General features: G+C 40.1%; 1 long non-coding RNA gene across 1 annotated transcript; it reads right to left on the bottom strand.

Annotated features, from left to right (window-relative positions):
• Positions 1-8: 8 nt before the first annotated feature.
• Positions 9-5,194, bottom strand: LOC129846224 (uncharacterized). Its single transcript, XR_008758224.1, has 3 exons — positions 5,004-5,194; positions 2,848-2,968; positions 9-1,019 (listed from the first exon to the last, which is right to left on the bottom strand). It is a non-coding gene; the product is annotated as an uncharacterized LOC129846224 (long non-coding RNA).
• Positions 5,195-7,197: the final 2,003 nt, after the last annotated feature.

Below are 7,197 nucleotides of genomic sequence, written 5' to 3'. Positions count from 1 at the left end.
CCGTGGTAGGGTTTCTCTGCTTTAAGTGTCTGGAGATCCGTGGTAGCTTTCTCTGCTTTAAGTGTCTGGAGATCCGTGGTAGGGTTTCTCTGCTTTAAGTGTCTGGAGATCCGTGGTAGGTTTCTCTGCTTTAAGTGTCTGGAGATCCGTGGTAGGTTTTCTCTGCTTTAAGTGTCTGGAGATCCGTGGTAGGGTTTCTCTGCTTTAAGTGTCTGGAGATCCGTGGTAGGTTTCTCTGCTTTAAGTGTCTGGAGATCCGTGGTAGGTTTCTCTGCTTGGAACAATAATGCTACATTTCCTTTGTCTTCTTTTTTAAGGACAATGACACAGTATATGATACATGCCATTTGCGTCACTACAGACCCTGGTTCGATTCCGGGCTGTCTCACAACCGGCCATGATCGGGAGTCCCATAGGGCAGCGCACAATTGGCCCCAGCGTTGGGGTTTGGCCGGGGTAGGCCGTCATTGTAAATAAGAATTTGTTCTTTAACCGACTTTGCCGAGTTAAATAAAGGTTAAATAAAAAAATAAGAACATTTAGCAGACGCTTTTATCCAAAGCCACTTAGTCATATGTAACGGGGTTAATTATGTTTCCACTTGCCACTGCAGAAATGTGTATTTAATGGATATGTATTATAACTGGTTGGTGAAAGTTAGATGTCAATAAGGTGTAATGTCATTGACTATACTTGCAGATAGGAGGAGATCATGAACGTATTCCCAGTCTGATATGGACATGCAAGCGGTAGGGTCACGTTCTGAAATTATGTATTCTATTTACAATGTGTACGAGTTCTCCTACAACTGGTGAGCGCCTTTAAAACTGAGATTAATCAACTAATTTGTTTTGTTTTTTAATACTCTGACAGGCCTAAAAATACTACTTAAAACCTGCTTTTACCATGATCAACAGATTCACCAATGTCTTCCTTCTCCTCTTTGTTAACGGTGGCATTCAGCCCCAGTGTTTCACTGCTGTCTGCCGTCTCCACTGATGCCATCTCTGGACTCTCTTCTGTGTGAATGAGAACAGAAGACCATGTCAAAGGCTGCAAATAAACATACCATCAAAACTATAGTATTAAAACTAGTCAACTTGCAGGGGATATTTTGTTGTTGTTGTTGTTGTTGTTATTACTAAAACCATGTAACAAAGTGGGGCAGGCAAACAACTAAATAACCCAAGTATGTCTTTTAATCTGCCGTGCTCAAGCCACAACAGCAAATGAAAAATAGGATAGCATCTTAAAAATAATGACGTAATCAATCTGTCTGGCTAAAAGGTAAGTATGTAAACCAGCAGACGCTGTTCCCCATAAAACCCTGCTCTGTTACCTGGGTAATCATCCTATTCCCATGATAAAACCCTGCTCTGTTACCTGGGTAATCATCCTATTCCCATGATAAAACCTGCTCTGTTACCTGGGTAATCATCCTATTCCCATGATAAACCCTGCTCTGTTACCTGGGTAATCATCCTATTCCCATGATAAAACCTGCTCTCCTACCTGGGTATTCATCCTATTCCCATGATAAACCCTGCTCTGTTACCTGGGTAATCATCCTATTCCCATGATAAAACGTGCTCTCCTACCTGGGAATTCATCCTATTCCCATGATAAACCCTGCTCTGTTACCTGGGTAATCGTCCTATTCCCATGATAAAACCTGCTCTGTTACCTGGGTATTCATCCTATTCCCATGATAAACCCTGCTCTGTTACCTGGGTAATCATCCTATTCCCATGATAAAACCTGCTCTCCTACCTGGGTATTCATCCTATTCCCATGATAAAACCTGCTCTGTTACCTGGGTATTCATCCTATTCCCATGATAAACCCTGCTCTGTTACCTGGGTAATCATCCTATTCCCATGATAAACCCTGCTCTGTTACCTGGGTAATCGTCCTATTCCCATGATAAAACCTGCTCTGTTACCTGGGTAATCGTCCTATCCCCATGATAAAACCTGCTCTGTTACCTGGGTAATCATCTTATTCCCATGATAAAACCTGCTCTGTTACCTGGGTAATCGTCCTATCCCCATGATAAAACCTGCTCTGTTACCTGGGTAATCATCTTATTCCCATGATAAAACCTGCTCTGTTACCTGGGTAATCGTCACATTCCCATGATAAAACCTGCTCTGTTACCTGGGTAATCGTCCTATCCCCATGATAAAACCTGCTCTGTTACCTGGGTATTCATCCTATTCCCATGATAAAACCTGCTCTGTTACCTGGGTAATCATCCTATTCCCATGATAAAACCTGCTCTGTTACCTGGGTAATCGTCCTATCCCCATGATAAAACCTGCTCTGTTACCTGGGCAATCATCTTATTCCCATGATAAAACCTGCTCTGTTACCTGGGTAATCGTCACATTCCCATGATAAAACCTGCTCTGTTACCTGGGTAATCGTCCTATCCCCATGATAAAACCTGCTCTGTTACCTGGGTAATCATCCTATTCCCATGATAAAACCTGCTCTGTTACCTGGGTAATCATCCTATTCCCATGATAAAACCTGCTCTGTTACCTGGGTAATCATCCTATTCCCATGATAAAACCTGCTCTCCTACCTGGGTAATCATCACATTCCCATGATAAAACCCTGCTCTGTTACCTGGGTAATCATCACATTCCCATGATAAAACCCTGCTCTGTTACCTGGGTAATCGTCCTATTCCCATGATAAAACCTGCTCTCCTACCTGGGTAATCGTCCTATTCCCATGATAAACCCTGCTCTCCTACCTGGGTAATCGTCCTATTCCCATGATAAAACCTGCTCTGTTACCTGGGTAATCATCCTATTCCCATGATAAACCCTGTTCTCCTACCTGGGTAATCGTCACATTCCCAGATCTTCACTTCCTCTTCTTTATCTTTGGTGATGACATTGAGCCGGAGAGTTTGACTGCAGTCTTTCACTGATGCCATCTCTCCTGTGATGCAGACAACCTGTAAAATAACATTTAAAAAAAGGCTGTATGAAATGCAGGACTGTTATGTCATTTGATGCCTTGCTAGCTAGCTAGTTGCCCCCCCATCCCCCAAACATGTGTAAATGTGGGACTATAAATTGTGCCTTCCTGTATTATACTGATGCTAAAATGTTTATTCTATTCTACTGAGCTATTTACTTTATGGTCGTATTCTTATCTTGTATTATTTCTTTGTTACATTGTCCAGAAGGAACCTACAAGTAAGCAAGCCTTGAATAGTGTATACCATGTGTATCCTATACATACGACCAATAAAACTTTAAACTAGACCGCAATCACACGTCCCTTGCTTAAAAATTTAAAAAATCCCTTATTTTCCGATGTATTCAATTATTGATACGGAAACTTAGTTCCCTATCCCGGGCCTTTGGCTGGCTAAGCTACTAAATAAAGTCTAAAATTGTGAGGTAGATGTAGCTGGCTAACATGAGCTATTTGGGTTTCATCTAGCCCAGTGATGGACTAAAGGAGCCTAACTTTACTCTTTAAGATGCATGCTTCCCAGGCAAAACAATTGGCACATATATTACTACAACATTTGGTGATGTTTTGGTCTTCGGCTGTTTGTGCCCAAAATTATTTTTTGTTGTTGCTGTTGTTGAGGCAGGTCACAGTTCAGTAGCTGAAGTCTACACCCCTTTGTCAGTGATTGGTCAACAGTACTACTCCTAGTAGGAGTGGGAAAATGAAGTGTTGGTTGTCATTCAAGGAGAGTTTTCATGCAATGTTTTTCTACTTGAGAAATACTGCACCAAACATCTTAGGTAGATGTAAAATTGCGCGACTAACACCTCTTCGGCAAAACCGTCAAAATTAATGGCAGATTCCTTGATTTATCATTGATTAATTCATACTATTTTGAGGAAGTGTTTCTGGCTATGCTGTTGCTACGGTGGCTCAACAGGGACAAACTGTAATATTGCTGCTTTTCTCAAGTTTTTCCAAGCGAAGGTCATTAGAGAGTATGCGAGCAGACGCTTCTCTTAGCTGAGTTCTGCTTGGAACAAACTGAACCTGTATGAGGACACCTTCATAGTCCAATGACCTTACATGTTCTCTTTAGAGGCGAAATGGCACTGGCAGCCAAAACAGCCAAATACTCCATCTAAACTTGAATAAATTCCCAATTGCGGTACTGTTTTAGAAACACAACTTTCATATCACATCAAAATAATTTCACAAATGCAAAATATACACTTACTTACTATATCGGTTTTAACACAGTGGCAGCCGACAGTATTTTTTTTTTTAGTCTACATGAGTTTATTATGGATAAGAGCAGGAATATTTTTACGTGTCAAAAGGCAGTCAACCATCAAATCACCATGTCACCAGAATAAGACCCTTGACTTTTATTGGACAGGAGCATCAAGCTCATCACCGTGCACTTTCACCACCCTGTAAAATTCATCATAATTGATTTAATCGGTAGTTTAATCAACTGCATGGTCTGCCGATCCATAGTGGTAGGACCACACGTCATCACGTTAGCCAAGTTCACTTTGATATGATAGTTTCCACCGCCATTTCTCGCATAATTACATTTTACTGACACAAAAATATCCCACCACGTCGAACGAACAAATTATCTGTTGCCATTTATAAAATTGTACCGAAACGTCCAGTTTCCATCACAGCTGTAGCGCTAGTGATTTTTTTTAATACAGTACGACTTTACATAAAAACAGTGGATGGAAACGTGATTACTGAGAAGATACTATCGTCAATAGGTGCTAAAGGTAGTTAGCGTCAGTATGAATGGGTTCGGTTTTAGCCAATAGCTTTCGCTATTAACTACATCATATTTGATTTAGTTAGTTACCTAGCTACATATTTACATGTTGTACTAACTTGTGAGCTACAAAAAGTATGTTGTGACATTGTTTACTAGCTAGCTAAGAGTTGAGTATCATTAGCTACCGCTAGCTAGCTAGGCCATGCCTGGCCATTTGCCTTACAACAGACCCCTTCGACTGAGGGGGGATTCTTACCTGAAGCCTTGTTTTGGTAGCTAAAGCGAAATCATAAATACTTTGTGTGGAGTTATTTGTTGATTGTTTGACGAGTAGTGTTATTTATGCCTTGACATCGCTTCCAAAAAAAAAAATCCAAAACAAACGCAATGTCAATTTCCGCATTTTCTCCTTCGACAGACTAGGCCTGTCTACAAATGTAGACTTACGCCACCTGTTGTGCGGGAGTGTGAATCACAGACATGATATAATAATTATGCGATATTGGATCCTACTCATTCGCAAACCAAACAACAACACACACCAGAAGAGGTTATATAAATGAAACGGAGTCAAACGTGGTTTCCATATGTTTTATGTGTTTTTGATACCGTTCCATTTATTCCATTCCAGCCATTACAATGAGGCCGTCCTCCTATAGCTCCTCCCACCAGCCTCCACTGACAAACACACACACACACACACACACACACACACACACACACACACACACACACACACACACATAAAATAGCCATAGTTTAGCCTTTCTGACCACCAAGTTCTCTAAATGAACAAAGATTCTTAGCCTGTCCGTCAAAGTTGTTCGAAACCATAATTTGAGTTGAAAATGTGACACATTTATTGAAGTATTCTTATTCGGTACATGGAAATTTAACTACAAAAGGTCACTAGGTCATCACACGCAGCCTTTTATCTGCAACAAGTCAATTTGATGGGAAAATGAGCATATAGTTTTGTGATTTTAGAATATTCACATGAAAATCTGTCTCCAATTGGATGGAAACCCAGCTACTGTTCTGTGAATCAAGGTAAACCGACTCAATCTCGCTAGATGTTGATTTAAGAGATGAACTCATCACCTAGATTGTTCTACCATTGTACCACAGATAATTCACTGGCATGTATAAATGTGAAGCATCCGGTTTGGCATATTTGGTATTGAGAGGAAGCCCAGTGGTCAGCAGTGTTAAAAAATTGAACGAGATGTATTTTGGCCGACATTCAGCTCATTTTCTCATCAATGAAACATTTGCTCTCTGTTTCCAAAACTAAAATCTGTAACAGAGTGCACACCATTTGGTAGACTTACCTAATTGTTTATGGATATTACTTTATTTAGGACGAGTGCACTAGATAGTGGGTGTTTTCCTAATGAACGTCATTCAGTAGGGCACAAATGGTTTCCATCCTGTTTTTCACGGTAGCTAGCTAGCTTGTCCCAAGTAGATATCTAGCCGGCTGGCTAATTCACAAATCACCAAAAAAAAACGTACTTGGTTTAAATAGCTAGAAATCGATTTATTTGCAAGTTTTCCCACTACTTCTGTGAATCAACTTTTTTCACGATAAGAAACATATTTCATCAATAAATACATTGTTTACTGTAAAATGTTCTCTTGTTATTTTGTTTAGGGGGAGAAGCAATATATATATATCTCGAATGATTTATGCAAAGCTAATTTCCCGATTGATTATGAAATTGTTGAGCTGGAATCTCATGTGTTTGTTGTCAAAGATACTGATAACGACTGCGTTTATTACAACGATGAGGCTATGTGCTGCAATCCAGAGGAAGGGCGTAAAATCCCTTGTCCAGTTTCCAACAGACGTGGAAAGGTATGTACTACATAATGAGAAGATGCATCTGGAGTAATTAAGACATGGCGATGGCACACGTCGTTAGTTGTGTAATCAGTAGTGGGCTGTATCCATGACTACCCATGCAATCAATCACCAAAGCAATGCCTACTGATGTATCAAACATGCTAGCTACCAGCAATGAAACTAAACTACAGCTGGGTTTAACACAGCTAGCATGAGGCAGCATGGCTAGCGAACGGTAGTTTACCAACGTGTCCAGCTGTGTTACATCAAAGGCTATGTATGCTGCACAATCAATAGAAGCCAATAATTTGTGACGCCGGGTCATTTCAAGGTAATTTATCGAGCTGTTGAACACCATTAAGTAACTTTTAAATGATGGTAGATGTCTGTAAAACATTGTATAGGCAACTACTTATGTTCTGTTGCCCTGTGATCAGATAAAGTAAGAATACCCACAAAATATAGTCTACTATAAGTTAAATGCATCTTCAGAAAATAGACACAACTCAAAAGGTTGTACATTTATTAAGTGCCTGTTGACATGGTGAAAAATATAGAACATGTAAAAAATCATGAAAGTAGAGCATTTGATCACATTGTGCAT

The sequence above is a fragment of the Salvelinus fontinalis genome, unplaced genomic scaffold, assembly GCF_029448725.1.
Source record: "Salvelinus fontinalis isolate EN_2023a unplaced genomic scaffold, ASM2944872v1 scaffold_0483, whole genome shotgun sequence".
Lineage (NCBI taxonomy): Eukaryota > Metazoa > Chordata > Actinopteri > Salmoniformes > Salmonidae > Salvelinus > Salvelinus fontinalis.
Note: the sequence above shows the minus strand (reverse complement) of the source record. Positions and strands in the feature narration are given on the sequence as shown.